Here is a 16,818-nt window from a genome sequence, read left to right on the forward strand (position 1 = left end):
CCATGAGATAAGGATTTTCCCGGGTGGCCCGACTCCTGCCGGGAACAGAGCTAATCCGTTAAGATGAACAGCAGCGTTTTGTAAACAGGGAACAATGCATAAAAATGGCTGTAATTCCTAAATGGTTAATTTTAAAAAAAAATTGTAAATCACCTTAAATTAAAGCTGAAATTCTGCACTTCATTCACATATTGATTGGTTTTAAATCTACAACAAAATAATGTGGTTTGGCCCCAAAAATGTATGCATCTGTGCTGCAGATGATGTCTGTGTCCCCTTCTTTATCAGGGTAAAAGTAGAGGACATTTTGAAACTAGGATCCAGGCTCCCCTCTTCAATCCGCGGAGCAGAAACGAGCAGCAGCAGCTCCAACATTCGAGACTAGAGAGGTTCACAGCAGGAGCTTAATTAAAACAAACTGGCAGTGCTGTCGTACACACAGATGTGGGTGAAACAACCGGAGCCGCTAAGTCTCCCGAACTAAATAAACTGGTGCCGCCAAATAAGACCGTGTCCAGACAAATGTGAGGAAAATGCTTGCAATCACTGTTTATGTGGTTTGTGATGTGAAATACACTCATTTTCGGTCTGTCTCAAAAATACACAAAAAGACATCAACACATCTAAAGCTCATAATATTTTGTTTAAAAAACAGGGATGAGTGGAAAAAACTGTTTGTGAGTTTGTATGACAAAGTCTTGAAGACCCCACGACCCCCCGTTCCCACCGTTTATGATAAACCGAGGTAACTCCTTGGCTGTACTCCAAAGTCAGGCATGCCAGGTGAACTGGTGATTCTAAACTGGCCGTGGATGACAAAGTGTTTACAGTTTATAAGTCCTGGATGGATGGATGGTTAAATGTGGCTAAAGTGCTGTTACTCGTCACCAAGTTAGCAAGTGGTTGCTGAAATTGATCACAAAGTTTACCAGTGATTTGCTCTGTTTGTCTTGCTGTTGTTTAGTGAATGGTGAACGCTCGTGAAAATGGTTTAACAGAGGAAACAAAATAAAAACTAACTGAAAGACAATAGAATGAAAATCGAATATGGGGCCAGTTTCTCCCTCAGCCTCAGTTGAAGAAGACATTTTAATCTCAAGGGTCTTACTGGGCAAATAATAGTAATTGGATGATCTTCTGTTTTTAAGACACCCTTTCCATTAGACATACTGTTTTGACCCACTGTTGACGTGAGATTTTTATGTTAAGTTTAGTGAAAATAAGCGTTTTCTGACTTCTTTGAGGCCTTTATTAGTCAGCCAGTTTAGATATATAAAGGGATACAAATTAAGCTGTGGATGTTGCAGATGTGTTATCCAGTTCTGTTTTCAGCTTTGTGAAGCACATTATACATCGCAAAGATCTGCTATGGAAGGTGTTACTTAAAAAAAAAGAAAAAAAAACACCAGTTAAATGAGAAAAGAAGAACAACGCAGAGAGACACAGACTTTAAATTAATCACTGTGAGCGTAAATATGCACTATCTGTGATAACATACAATATTTGTTTGACTGTGATCTCTCTGGTATGTCAGCGAATGCTGTGTTTGTACCACCAATGACAAATCTGTGCTCCTCCCTCTGTTTGTTTGGCTTTGTTTTGCTTTCATCTACAAACCTCCAGAACAAGACAAGGGCCAGCTGTTCTTACCAGAAGACGAGGAGGAGGAGGAGGGCAGAGAAAGTGACCTCCTGCTCTCACCCAGAGGTCAGCAGGGAGGTTGTGTTTGTCCCAAAGTGATGGAAAATGGTCAGTTTGTTTAAGAAAAGTCATACTGAAGAAAACAGTGTGGGCATATTTCTAGGTTATTATTAGAATGGGAGAGGTTTAATGTAATGCGCGCCTCTTTCACTTGTTTTTATTTGAAAACTGACCTAGAAATTGTGTAAAATCTCAAATATTCCTAATTTCACATAAGAACGTCTTGTTTTTTTTTAATGTTTCTATATCATCAGTATTTGCGATTATTTACAGATGACAATATGGCAGATTGTTGGTGTGGTCACAAACTAAACTGTTGCACAATTAGCAGAAAAGCAGCACGTTTCCACCCAAACGTGAGTTTCTGATCCGTGAGCTGCAGAAACGGTCTGTCTCAAAGCTGTAGCAAGCGCCATGGGGTGATAGACAGTCTGGCGAGAGCCCCGGTGACCGGGAGGCTCAAACTGTGACCAGCATCTGACCACACAGCTACGGGTCAGTCTACACAGAGACAGACAGGGCGACGGCGGCCGGGGTTTCCTCCAGAAGACGTTAATGATCCAGAGACAAAGAAACGGTCGAGAGAAAAGCACTCTGTGTGCCATTAGAGGCACCGCTGTTACATTTAATTTAACCCAATAACAGACAGTGCAAACACACTATCAGTTAATCAGTGGTGACCTGCTGAGCAGAATCACAGAGATTATAAGGTAGCTGGTCTCATAACCAAAAGATACTCATTCACTTGTTTTCTCAGGAATCTTAGTATTTAATAATATAATTGCATTTCTGTTTGACCTAATTAACACTTGTGTATGAGCATCATACATTCTCCTACACAACGACAATGCATGTGAAAAATATTGAAAAATATTATTTTTCAAATGCAAGCATGGAGAAAAGTTACCAGGCTTTTCTTAATGTCTCGTTGATTAGGTGATAGTGAGATATTTTATGAGCTATGTGCTGGAAACTACAGCAAATCTCTTAGAAAATGGCGTACTGGAGCTAAAATTATACACTTTTGGCCGATGTCCACATTTACAAACCCATAACTCACGACAGAAATGAGCAGAACAGGTAAGCGCCTGCTCGGTGCCGCTAAGCATGGAAACTACGGCAGACAGAGGCCTTTCTGTCTAAACTGAGGAGGAAACGCAGGCGTCATGCAGCACCAGGACGTCCTGACAGGCAGGCGGCCGCTCCGACCAATTAAAAGGTGAGAGCAGAGGAAGAGCAGGATGTCAGGAGCTGTGCCCGAGCCGTCTGGGCTTCCCTGTAACATTGGGATTACTGTAATTCTCTGTTTCAGTCAGTTCTACTACAGCTTATTTCAACTGTCTGAGATTTTCCTCAACCACTTTCAAATGTAAACCTTCACTCAGCATGAAATCTAAACTGTGTCATGAAAAGTCATGAAAGGGAAAATTCAAGAGTTAGCTCGACATCGAAGAGAGAAAAAGACAATGAAACACTCTGAGCCATATATCATAGAGAATAATAGTGCAATATAAAAGTCACATGAGCGGATGTGCTGATGTTTTGCCTTTTTAACTCTTTTTCAGCAGCTGATTATAACAGAGTGTAGCTGAGATTGATGGGTTTAGATATAAAAAAGAATCAAATGACATATCAGTGATATAATGTTCATCATCATGGGGAAAAGACGGCAATTCCTAATTCCTCAGCCAGAGTAATAGACAGACCAGCACTGAGGCAAACAGCAAATGCCTCTGAAAAAACAGAGTGTAGATATCCACAATCTGCTGGAAGTAAACGTGTCATCGCTGAATACAATAAATGTACAGTTTCCTACTTTTACCTGTCTATGTAACTCTACTTTTAACAAAAATATCTAAGAGGAACATTTTTCAGCTGCTCCAACTTTTGGAAAGTCAAACTGAAAAACCTAACAGTGACATACACAAGTTGTTACTTTATGAGGATCATCCTTCTCTTTTCTGAGAAACGCACTTTACATACACAGAAAAAGTGGCAATCGGGCAGTTGTTAAACTTGCTTATTGAAATTCTGTAGTTGTGTGAACATCAGTGTTGGGGAAGTTACTTTGAAAAAGTAATTAATTATAGTTATTAGTTACTTCTTCAAAAAAAGTAACTGAGTTAGTAACAGAGTTACAAGATTCTAAAAGTAATTAATTACTTGAAAAGTATCTATTGCGTTACTTTAAAAAAAAAAAGTTTAACATTTTTTCCAGGGTATAATTGGCCATTTTTACCCACTTTTGATTTTACCTTTAAAAACGATTTACTTTGCCTTGTTTGGCATCATTCTTTTCAGCACAACCTCACGTGTCTGAATTTACAGTTATGTTTTCATTTTGACATACTGTATTAACACAATTGATCTAAAATCAGACAAAAAACATAAAATCCAAGTAGAAAAAGTTATATTTTTTACTGTAACAACCACAAACATGTTTAATGAATCATATTTCATAACCTTAAATGCAAATATAAATTGTTAATTTTAAAATCATATGCACAAGTTTTGCAAACAACAAAGTTACTTGCACCCATTTACCTTTTACCCCTTTTTTAATAACCATTTCAAACTATTTACACAACAATCAGCTGTTCTGCATTCAATAAGATGCCACACAAATTATTTGTGCCACTCCAAAAAAAATAATTTCTGTCCACTATAAAGGAGAACATCACAGCCTGATACCTGCAGGTCTGACAGCAGCAGGTGTATCACTCCTGTTTTCTACCTGGAGACAGCAGTGGCCTCATTGTTCTGACACACAACACAAAACTATCCACAACACTACACACTAACTACACAAGACAACACATTAACTACACACTCCAAACACACTAAACATGTCTCACATCTCAAAACTCGCTCTCTCTCTCTTTTTCTGCTCTCTCTCTCTCTCTCTCTCTCTCTCTCTCTCTCTCTCTCACAGTCACTCCTAAAACTTATTTTGCGAGTTGGTTATTAGATGCTGCTCCAGCCCGCTGCCCCGCCCTCTCCTCCCTGTGCCACAAGCAGCAGGCGCACCTCGCAAACGGAGGGCGCCCTTACTCCCAGCAAATGGGCGATAGAAAACCAATCGGTGCCTATGCCATTCCCAATATGCGCTGGTTGATGTCGGGTCAGCATGAGTACGAGCAATTTTTTGTTTTGATTTTTTTTGCCGATGCCCGTGATGCTGCCCCCCCACCACGATGCCGCCCCGGGCAACTGCCCGTGTCGCCCGTATCAAAAACCGCTACTGGATCTAGTGTTGCACTGTGCTGTAGTGCAAAGTTTGCAGTGAGATTTTTGTAACTGTGAGTACAAACAGTTCTACCATAGCTATGTGATGGACTGGTTAAGTGCATTTATAAGTAGCTCTGGAATGAAACTGTCTCTGAGCCCTGGAGGTCGGCATCTGAAAGGCTCTGTTTGCAGGCTGTGGCATGGGTGTGGGGGGTTCGTCCTTTAAGGCTGGAAGCTGCACCATCATCTCTGTAAATGTGCCCAATCACTGCTGTGTCATCCAATTTTATGACAATGACAAAAGCAGGTGAATGAAGAAGTTGTGGCAGAGTCATTGTAGGGAATTTCGCCAGGTAACAGGTGTGTTTTAATTAAGTAATCACTGAGTATACTAAAAAATAATAAAGATGGTCTAAATTGAGAGTCAAATGCTACTAATGTTTGCACATCTGTGCAACAATGACAGATATATAACCTCTGAGGACATTTGCATGAGCAGGTTTATCATTTCCCATATCCGGTCCAGAACGCAATTAAAACTAGAGTAAGACTATTAAGGATCTTACACAGATTAAAAGCTCATCTTAAATATCATTAAATGATGAGAAAACACTGAACACAGAGATCAGTGGCAGAAAAGTGGATTATGCTGTGAGAAAAGGAACTTATTAAAAACTCTCCTTTCTCCAGTTAGTGGACTTCAAACAGCACGGTGCTGTGAGGTCTGGCATGTCCAGCAGTAATCTCAGTGTTGATGGTGTGCGTTTTTTTGACGGAGGAGACAACAGAGAGGCTCGCGGTCGTCTTTTGATGAGGCCAGATGAGACCTTCAGCCACATTCCTCGTCAGTCTCCCGGGCTGCCGCTCGCCACATTACTGTCTGCAGTCCAAACAAACAAGGCCAGCCTCAGAGGGCCTCCTGAGCCGTGCCAAGCCCAGCCGGGACAAACCGCCCACCTCTGACGGTCTGAAAATATAGATTCTCCATTTTTAACTCCAGTAACAAGAAGGTTTTTCAATAATAAAACAAAGTCGTTCCACACAGTCTGACACAAGCTGTTGTCACTTATGATGTCTAGACGTCAACAACCTGTCACTGGAAATTTGTGTGTTCCTGAACAACATGCATTTAAAAGTTCCCAGTCACTAATTATTTGTTTTTGTATTACACAAAATGTGGACCAGTTGCTAAGGACCAGTTGCCAACAAGTGGCCTGCCAAAGCAGTAGAAATACTCTAGTTTCACAAGCTGTGTCATCTGAAACCAAAACTTGGATACAAATGGCTAACTAGCTCTAATCTCAAAGCCCATTTATTAGCCATAATCTGAGAAAAAGTGAACAAAAGAAAACTAGGTGCTAACCTAAGGATAGCTATGACACAACTGAACCAAAGTGAATGAAAATCAACTTGAGTACTTGAAAAGCACCAGCCTTCCAGGATAAGAGAGAGCGCCATCTCACAAGGCAACCAGCTTATATAGACTCCCAAGCAGGTGAAGTCATTCCTTTATTTAGGAGAAACCGTTAATTAGGACCTGAAAAATAGTACACGGTAGACATGAGCTCTCTCTGAAGTGTGGCTCTGGCCTCTGTCGTTTGAGAGGTGCTCAGAGCTGCTACTCCACCACATCAAAGGGAGCCCGTTGAGGTGGTTCGGGCACCTATGCCTTCTAGGTGAGCTGATCCGGTCATGTCCTTTCAGGAGGAGGTCCCAGGGTAGACCCAGGGCGTCGCTGGAGAGGATTTATCTCTCATCTGGCCTGGGAACGACACAGTGTTCCCATAGATGAGGTGAAGGAGGTGAATCGGAAGAAGGCAAGTCTGGGCTTCTCTGCTTAGACTGCAGAGCAAGCCCCAAATAAATGGAAGAAGATGGATGGATGGATCGCTTTGGCAAATAAATGCACCAACCCAATCCTACACATACTGTTATACAGCTAGCAGGTAGCTAAAGTTACTTTAAGCCACTGAAAATCTTGATGACTTGCTCTTATTAATGGGATCAATATTCTACATTCAGTGACAGCATTCACCCACCAGGTGACATTTCTTTTTTTCAACGCCTAATTAAGTATATGTGCATATGACAGGTGATGGTGATACATGGTTTGTGCTATTGTGCACCAATGGATAAATCTATTTATGTAAACGGACTATTGTGGGTTTGAGTTAGAGCTTTTTTAGCCTCAATATGGACATTTTTCCTCATACATGGCATAAATACAACTGAGAATATGTTTTTTTATGGCTGCTCCACAGTGGCACTTTAAAACAGGTTTTTAAAAGCTAAGTAAAACTTAAATTCAGCTCCTAAAATATATATCTAACAGAAAACAGGTGGTGTTTTTGCATGCAGGTCTGTGTGTGGGCTGTTGTTTTATACTGTACGTCTAACAGAGGCTGAACACAGCTCATAAACACAAGCCACAGGATCCTGATTCAACACAAAGCTTCACCCGAGCAGTTTTTCGTGGTGTCCTGTCAGCCACTTCTTTAAAAAGCAACAGTAAAGTCAGATCTGAGAAGTGAAAACTGAAAGTTTTGGACTTGAAGAATTCAATCATGAGAGAGGAGTTTAGGATATCCGCTGCTGGAATTGAAATATAAAGAAATCTGTCCATAGTAGAGTCTGTGGAAGTCACCCGATTGCTGTTGACTTTTCCTTTTACAGTGCAAACTGTATCCTTCCTCATGCAAATGAACCTCCCCTTCTTTCTTTCTAGCCCTTCTCTTTAGCTAGCTTTGAATCTCAAATGACTGAATTTTACATGTTATACAAATTATGACATTTACATGTAACCAGGCACAGGCTGGACAAACATATATACATTAAATCAGAGTCCTATTGAAAAAGAGACAAAACAGGTATGGGTAAAATATACTTTATGGGATAAAGTATAAGCTCAGAGCCAGTCTGAGCTGATAATAAAATGTCTAAGAATCACGGTGTCTGCTGCCCTTCCATTAATGCCACAGTTTTAATCTATAGACAAAAGACAAAACAGTATTTTTAGACTTTTTTCAAGCTTTCACTTTGACTGAAAATGTTTTATCTACTCTAATCTAGTCATCTTTTGTAAGTTAACACGATAGCTAAATAAAAGTAGCGTTGCATGATGAAGTTTAGCCCGTATGATGAAGAAAACCGAACCAGTCAGGAACTTCTGCCGCCTGCTTTGTCAGGAGGAGGCAGCCTGGGCAAACAGTAAGTTAGATAATGAAGTAATAAGTTAATTTGTTCTGTGTGTCATTAAAGCCCATGTGGGGTGGACATTAAATAAATACAAATCGGCTCAGCTCCTGGCATTTGCGTAACACGATGCCGTCTCACAACATTTATTTGACATTGGATTCCTTCTTGTCTCCTGAGTGGGCCTGAATCTGCAAGACTTTATCATGGCTGTCAGAGCAGATTGACACATAACCTTTAAAAGAATCTGTCAGGATGCCAGGCTGCGACCGCTGTATGTTATTATGTGTGCGTGCCTTTGAATTTGCATCCCTGTGACAGACAGAGACGTCAAGTCGTCAAAGAGGACAATGCGTCTGGTGCGGAGCTGAACTCGGGGAGATGGAGACAAAGAGATGGTGTGACAGGTTGGAGGAGGTGACAGAGAACTAAAGGCCAATGGGTGAATCTGTTTATGCCGCCACCTGCCCCCTCGCTGTCTGAAAAACTGACCATTAAGTCAAGGAAGGGAATTCCAGGAGATGCAGGCCTTCCCTTTTGTCTTCATATTCATTCTCCTGGTGATTTTCACTGAACTATGAGCCAGACTGCACAATGCCTTCCCGTTGAGATTAAGTTAAAGTCATTTATTTTGGGGCCTGAAGGCTCAGACACAGATACCTGCTGATTGGTGTAACGTAATCTAAAATACAACAACACTCAGCAGAACTTACTAGGCAAACTATTAGTTAGATTAGCCCCAAAATTGCCAAAATATTTTCCACAAGGCACCAACACCACAAACAAAGAGATTCTGATTAGCCTGAAACTCACAGTCTCCCTTCGTGGTGCCAATCATTTTATGGCAAAGTTATATAAACTATACCTTCGTACACTTCTCATGAAAGGAGCTGTGAGCTACACAGACCGAGCTGTAAACAAGTTTATTTCTGCTTTATATTCGGGTGTGTTAAATATCGCAAACCGCTTGTTCAGCAGACGTTATTAGTTGCTAATCAACTTTGAATGAGCCACATGTCTCTCTTGACTGTCTTCCAGTGCTTTGTCCTCGCCATCATCCAGTGATCCAGTGTCCAGCCCGCCACAGGGGTTGTATTATGGGCCGGTGGGGGTGTCACTCAACCCTCTGAGAGGAGAAAGCGGAGGGAGGTGATTTAGCATTAGGTCATCCCTACCCCTCCTGCTCGCTCTCTGAGGCTCGCTGACAGGTCTCATCATACAGGGGGACCTGCCGGGCAGATTGACAACTCAATGAGCCGACCAGCGCGAGGCTTTCACAAGCACTATTTCATGGCCTCTGTCTTTGTTTAACAAACCCCCTACACCACCCATATACCCTCCACTACTGCCCCCAATCTTTGCTTTTCTCCCTGGTTTTCTTGCAAACTGTCTTCCGTCTGCTTTGCTCATTAAAGATAGGATAGAGCAGCTCCACTCGTCTTAATCATTAGTGACAGTGAAACAACAACCATTAATAGTAAATATCAAAAAATTAGCAGTATATATCAGAAATTAACAGTTTATTTCAGCGCCAAAATGTGCTCAAATTCTTTAAAATATCTTAATTTCGGGGATCAAATGTTGAATCAAAGTGCAGGATGCAGAAAAAAATTACTTATTATACACAAAATCTCAGCAAACTACACAATCAAGAGTTGAGCTACCAAAATTTGCAAACTGGTACATCTTAGGCCCTTTAAAGGTTCTTATCTATCTCATATAAATTAGCTATATCATGTTGCCTAGCAACCATCTACTAACATGCTACAATGACCCACTTCTAACATCTATCTACCGATAACACATTATTAAAGCATCATATCATTTTAATATCTTGAAAATAACGTCTAATTTCAGTCCATAAAACTTCATCATGCATGCTGCCGAGCAACCACCTAGCAACGGACCAAAATCACAGATCAAACAATACCGTAACGTGGTGTGTACTACAAAAGAAGGTACACTTGTTTAGCTGCTGGCACAAAAAAATGGATATGCATCCAACAGAAGATAATTGAAACATAAATCAACATAAATCAAGGTAGGATTGTTTTCTCATGCATTTCAATAAAGGCTTCATTTGGTGACAGAGGAGTCGCCCCCTGTTGGCCAGCTCAGTAACTATATTGAATGCTAACGTCTTCAGGTTTTCTCTAAATTGCTTTAAATCTCCTCTATCTTTAGAGAATTAATAAATGGTAATGAGAGCACAGGTATTTCCTACGTGCTGGGCATGAATGTCTCACCTACTACACATCCAGCCACTACCTTGTGGTTCTTGCAAAACACTGAGATGCAGGATTGACTGAAGTACACGTGACTGCTCAGGACACCAGGCTGAGCAGTGGATGCAAGGTGAGGCTTGAGCAAAGGAAGCATGCAGGGAGAGGAGGGAGTGAAGAAAGGAGGAAAAGTGGGAGGCTTGGAGGGGAGGGGATACCGTTCCGCTTTGGTGCCTTTCAATATACCGGCCACAAAAACCGGCTCACTCCATATACCTCATCTTTGCATGTGAAAGGACGGCACCATTGTCCAGGCCTAACTGCACATTTAACCTGTCTGGAATGAAAGAAAGGGGAAATTTCTCCCCCTGTCTCTCCCCTCAAACCCACTCTCGTCTTAACAAACCAATTAGCCGTACATTTCTCCCGCAAAGACGACTTATTTACACTTGGGCTAAATAGTGAGTGAACAACCGGCTCACGGATGTTTAATTTTTAGCCAGAGGGAAGAACCAAGGCTGTTTTCCCTTTTTTCCCCCTCGTATTTGTGCTTAATTTGGGCCTTGAGGAAAAATGCAGATTTGGTGTCTTTATCAGGGACTGAATGCCGAGTTTGATAGTGATGTCTGTCTTTTCATCAAATTTGGGCCTTTTCAGTTTGCAATAAGTTGTTTTTAACTCTGTGAAAAAGAAACGCTTATATTTTCATTTTGCTGTTATCACTTTTTGAAGTTCTTCTGTATAGTGCTGTATGATACTGCAAATTATGGTATCAATCTAATACCAAGTACTACCAATACCGTTACCGATACCTTTCACTCATAAAGGCAGCTTATGTATTAAAGATCAGTGTGTCATGATTTATGAGATGAATCATCAGTTTTCAAATTCTAAACACACTTTAATGACCACTAAATCACTGTGATTTTTTTTAACTTTCCACAATAAGGAGTTAACACAACAAAGCACACTTTTCAGCTCTTCATGTATTGCAAAACTGGGTTGGGGGTTTTTTTTGGACACCTGGAATGTAAATGTACAGCTTCTGATGTTATGAATCTCTTTATTTTCAAAATAAAATTAGCCAGCCAGCTACATACTGAACTTCGAGGATAGTAACAAAGTATCGATCTCATCCTACTAGTATCGATCTAATACCGATACCAGCATTGGTATTGATACTTTTGATATTTTGTATTGTTAATGCTAGTATTGAAGTTGCAAACTATTTTGATAGACGGTACCATTTTTAAAACATTACAAGTTACCAATATGTGCATAAGTTTTGATGTGAATGTGCACATTATTTTGTAGACCCAGCCATAAATTTCATTTACCTATGAATAAATCTGATATTTTAAAAAAACACAGTGGTCACATTTGTTGTCTAAATCTTAAGGCTCTTATAGTTTTCATCCAAACACTGGTATAATAAATTGATCAATTTCTGTCCTTAAATAGGGGCTCAATTTTGTTTTGGTTTTTTTTTTTCACTAGAGGAGGCAAAATGATCCCAAGCTACTCTGCAGCCGTGCCCACTGAGAGTCCCAGCTCATGCTGAGGGGCAGAGTGGGGATCATTTTTTCTGCCAAAGCCCCTGGCTGTGTTTTGAGTTTTAAAAAGGAGGGTTGTTTGGCTCTGAAAGCACACTGACGCAATCCGACTCCAAGCCAAGCAGGCTGTGTGTGTCTTACAGGTGCCACATTAAGCAGTTATTAAGGAGCTGATGGCTTATCATTAAACATCTTTAAATCACTTGTTAATGCTTTATAGATCAGCATTGTCATTTTGCAAGGTTCTAAAAGAAAAAATCCACTCAGATAATGTATTTTTGTCTTATTCCAATATTATTGCATGTTTGAAAGTAATGTATTTGAGCCACAGTCTTTAATATTAACAGTTGTTATAACACTTAGTAGAACACTTTGTTCCGGGGACACAAAAATGATCAAGTGAGACGTTAATAATGCCTCAGTGGAAGCCTGTACTGTGTGCAAAACTACTGCGCATAGTTGTTAGAGCAGGGGTGTCAAACATAAGGCCCGGGGACCAGAATCAACATAGCAAAAACAAGTTCAGTCCACTAGTTGGCTTTGGAAAACGTGAGGAAGGGCACAAAATGTAGGTTTTATAGATTTTCCTACTGATCAAGACTTTCCCCATGGCCGTTCCTACTACACCAAAGTAATTAAGTAATAGATGCACAATGTCTTAAAGAAAATTAAAATGTCACGAAATGGGATTTAAGCAAGTTTTTTTCCCTAAATAATAAAGAGTAATGGAAAGGAATGGGGTATTTTTTTTGTTTAAAGGAAACTTTAAAAAGCAGCTTTTTGATAAATGTATCAAGTTACCTACTTACCCAAACCCCTCATTACCCTTTAATTTGCCCACATTTGGATTCAGACAAATAAATATTTGTAATGACTATATTCAAAAGGATTACCTTATACTTAGTTTATGTCACAATACCGCAGTAAGCTACTCACTTTGGTTGCCTCAATAAAAAATTATTATAAAAAAATAAAAAAAATTGCCTTAAACTTCACAGTTGGGATGTGGTGGTTCTGTTAATGTTCCTGAACAGCCCTCAGACTTATTTGAGAGAATCTTACATGGATTATTATATTTCCACTACTTGCTTTCACCATCGCCAAATTATGAAGCAGATTGTCATATATTGCACTAGTCCACCAAACCAGAGGTCAGTTGAGGTTAAGACGCGGTGAGTAGCCGTGGATGTGATTGTCAGTGAGATGCCAGGGATGTGAATGCAGTCCTGAATGGGGAGGCTGCTGTTCCCCTAATGCTCTATCATGAATACGGCTTCCTGAAGAGACCTGGTGAGAGGACGCCGTCTCTGTACCTGTGAAGCCGTCAAGCGGCCGACTGGGGTTTGTTTGTGTCTTCAGTTGAGTCGGACCTCAGCAAGGGTTCTCCCAACACAATGTCCAGTACGCGGGCCCTCTGCCTCTGAAGCTCAGCCGAGGGGCCAGCTGTAAGAGCGTCTCAGCCGGGGTCCCGGGGCCAGAGTGGGTCCAAAGGCCTGGTGCTGGGAGTCTCCGACAGGGGCAGCTGCTTCCCAGCGGCCCCTCAACGCCCAGCTCATTCTTTTAATTAGACACTTGGAGAATTAACTCCCGCGTAGACGAGATCAGCCTCCACTCCCCTGCAGCCTGAGCAAAGTGGACTGGAAGGAAAATAATGTACACTTGATAAGCTCTTCAGCTTTAAACTGTTCATTTCAATAAAAAGTGTTGGTGAGTGGTTTTAACTACTTTTAGCGTTCTGCAGCCAATGGGGTTCATTTTCTCTGGTCAGAGCAGCATGCTGGAACAGGTTTAATTTGATTTGGGGTTTATTTAGCAAAGCCTGTGTTTGTTGAATTGTCTATAGAGCTGGTTGGGAAAATTAAGAGTTCATTCTGTCCTCTATCTACAGTAGTGCTATCATCCCCTATGTATGGAGAAGAGGGTTGCTCAGATCTAATACAACCATGCTTCTGGCAATCCTGTCACAACCTGACCTAACTGAACTCACCTGGTAAAGCCAAATTTACCAACCTTAAACACAAAGTTTTATGCTTGCTACTTCACCAGTACAAAACAAAGTACAGCACATGTACTCCAGTACTAAACAAATATCTCAAAGTTGAGCAATCTTCAGACGACTTCTAATCACAAATTGAAAGTGAAAGTTGTGCAAGTTCCCAGAATTTTTTAATATTTTCTTTTAATCAACTAGAACTAAACTAAATTTTACAAATTTTGTTGCTAGAAGAATGTTGACAAAAAGCATACAACACAAGGAAGATTTATCTCCTGACCCGTCCGGGGCCTGGTTCCTATGCTGCTGAACAATCCCCACACTGCAGCACACGTGCTGTCCCAGGGATGTACATAAAAACTAATGGTTTGAAGTTCTGTTTTTAAAAAAAAAAGAAATATATGTAATTTCTTTATATGATCTTTATTTTTTGCCTCTTCTGAGTGGACATTTATTGCACATGGAAACATATAACATCAAATATAACTCTGTTGTTTTCACTGTGTTTGCTGCAGTTTATCCACTGTGATGCTTCCCACTAGTTAATACAGTTTACATGGGTGGGTTATACAGTAATTGGGATACTTACCTACATAGAGCAAAATGATTTTTTTGCACCTGTCAGTAACTACGTTGGGTATTTTACCATTGGAGTCGGGGGGGGGCTGTGTCCTTTTTGGAGACATTTCTGCTTTGGTTTCATTTTCTGCTAATTAATAAAGAACTTGAAAACAGTCCACACAGATTTATTCCCAAACAAAGCTTCACTATGCTGAGCTGTGGAGGGAGTTTTATCTGCTGTCACAACAAGGTCATAATGCTTCCGCAGAGCTACACCTTTCCCAGGATCATTAGAGATTTAAGAAGCGCCGCTTTTGCAAGCTATCTGTAAACTTGTGAGACTACTGCAACACAATGGCTACACTGTTTGTCATGAAGCTGTGCCTCAGGTGTAAAATATTGTTTTTCTTGAAATAATACAGTGTGTCTATGAGTTTCACTGTTTTCCTGTGGGATGTTGAATTTTTCAATTTGGTTACTGTAATTAAAATTGTATTCAGTGGTTTTATTATAAAACTACTGCCATATGGAAGACTGTATGCCCCCTCCCCCACTCCTGCTTTGAGGCTGAAAAGTGACATCATTGTCAAAGTGTCTAAACTCAATTGCTGTCTGTACCGCTTCTTCAGTATAGGATGATTTTCATTGTTTTAAATCACCATCCCAAACATGTACCTGGAAAAATATATCATTTAGAAAAACTTGCATGCTTTAAAATAACTATCTTGCTATCTTGGCCTGGAGGATTAAATGTAAATGTTGGCTCATGCCTTGTGTTTTTTTTTTCTAGACTTATTGTGTGTGGAATTTCATCCGCTGCTGTTCCTGCCTCACAATCATTACTGTGAATACAGCATCTTAATTAGCGGAGACGGGATGCTGCTTATGGGGGCAGGTGCAGCTTTTAAATGACTTGACATTTTTTGCAGTGTGCAGGAGGTGGCAGGTTGTGATCTTGCAACCCACATCTCATATACATAATCCAGGAGGCAGGCAGGCAGGCAGGCCCTGCTCGTGTTGAATGGGGGGATTCTCCCTTCCTCTGGGGACGTTTCAGGGCTGAAAGAGAAACCTCGCCACCCGGCTACCGGGGGACGGTGGGCGCAGTGAGAAAATGAAGACCTCTGCGCCCCTCTAAATCCCCAGGAATTTCTCATTAAGCATAGGTCCCGGTCTGCTGAGGGCCCTCTGGGCCCTCACCCACCCCCCGTGAGGGGTCTCCCTCTCTGGCAAGGAGAATGAAGCTCTCCACTCCACTTTGTGCTGGCTGCCGGCTACCAGGAGCTGTTATTCACCTTTTCTATTCTAACCAGCACAAGGGCTTTCTCCCAATCATGCTTTCAAAGCCCTCAGGACTTCCTCTTCTTTTCATTCAGTTTTTACATAAGTGTGTGTGTGAGAGTGTGTGTGTGTGTGTGTGTGGTGTCCCAAAAGAGAGAAAGGCATAATTGAATTTGACATTTTTTAATGGTCTCCTGAGATATTTTTGTCTGGCGGCACCAAAGCTGGAATGAAGCGGACTCTCATTTCAAAGAGTTTTTTTTTCTTTTTTTTTCACACGTTGTTCATGAGTACAAGTAGGATTAATGAGGATTATGTATATGAGGAGAGGTAATGAGTTTTGATGAGAGTAGAGAGGATATTTAGTGTAAGATTTCAAAACATCCCAGTGAGTCGGGATTTGGCAGCATTAGCTCATGGCTTTTCCTGTTTTTTGTTTTGAAGTGACTTTCTCCTCATATTTTTCTGACAATATTTGGCCTGAATTTTACAAAATAGCGGGCTGACTGGAATGACAGTGCCGTGTTTTTCACATCATAAAGAGCACAAATAAGTTTAAGAAAAAAAACATGCCGTTTGTTCTTCTGAAAGAGATGCTGTTGCCTCCCCTTTGTGGAGAACAGCTGCCGCTACAACCACAAAACATTCCCAAAAGCACATGCAGCGGACACTCACAAGCCACTTGATTAGGTCCTGCAGTTCACGGAATATTTTTAGACCCTTCTATAAAAACTCCTCGAAATGACTGTGTGTGTGTGGGGGGGTCCTATTATTTCAGCAGTTTATGAAATACTGCAGACATTAATAGTCACCTAATTCCCCTTTTTTCCCCATTCTGATGCTCAGTTTCAACTTCAGCAGGTTTTCCTCATCGTGTCTACGTGATTAAATCCCCTGTGTTGCTTCTATAGGATTGGCTGACTAGATATTTGCACCAACAAGCACTTAAGTGGTACTTAATAAACTATTAGCTGAGTTTATTCAATGTGTCATCTGTTTATTTGGTTAGCCTTCCCAAAGTGTAACATAAATAAGAATTTAAGAAACATACCTAGATATACTGAATACAGTATATCTTCGATTCATA

Source organism: Simochromis diagramma, unplaced genomic scaffold (assembly GCF_900408965.1).
Source record: "Simochromis diagramma unplaced genomic scaffold, fSimDia1.1 OVJJ01000216.1, whole genome shotgun sequence".
Taxonomy (NCBI): Eukaryota; Metazoa; Chordata; class Actinopteri; order Cichliformes; family Cichlidae; genus Simochromis; species Simochromis diagramma.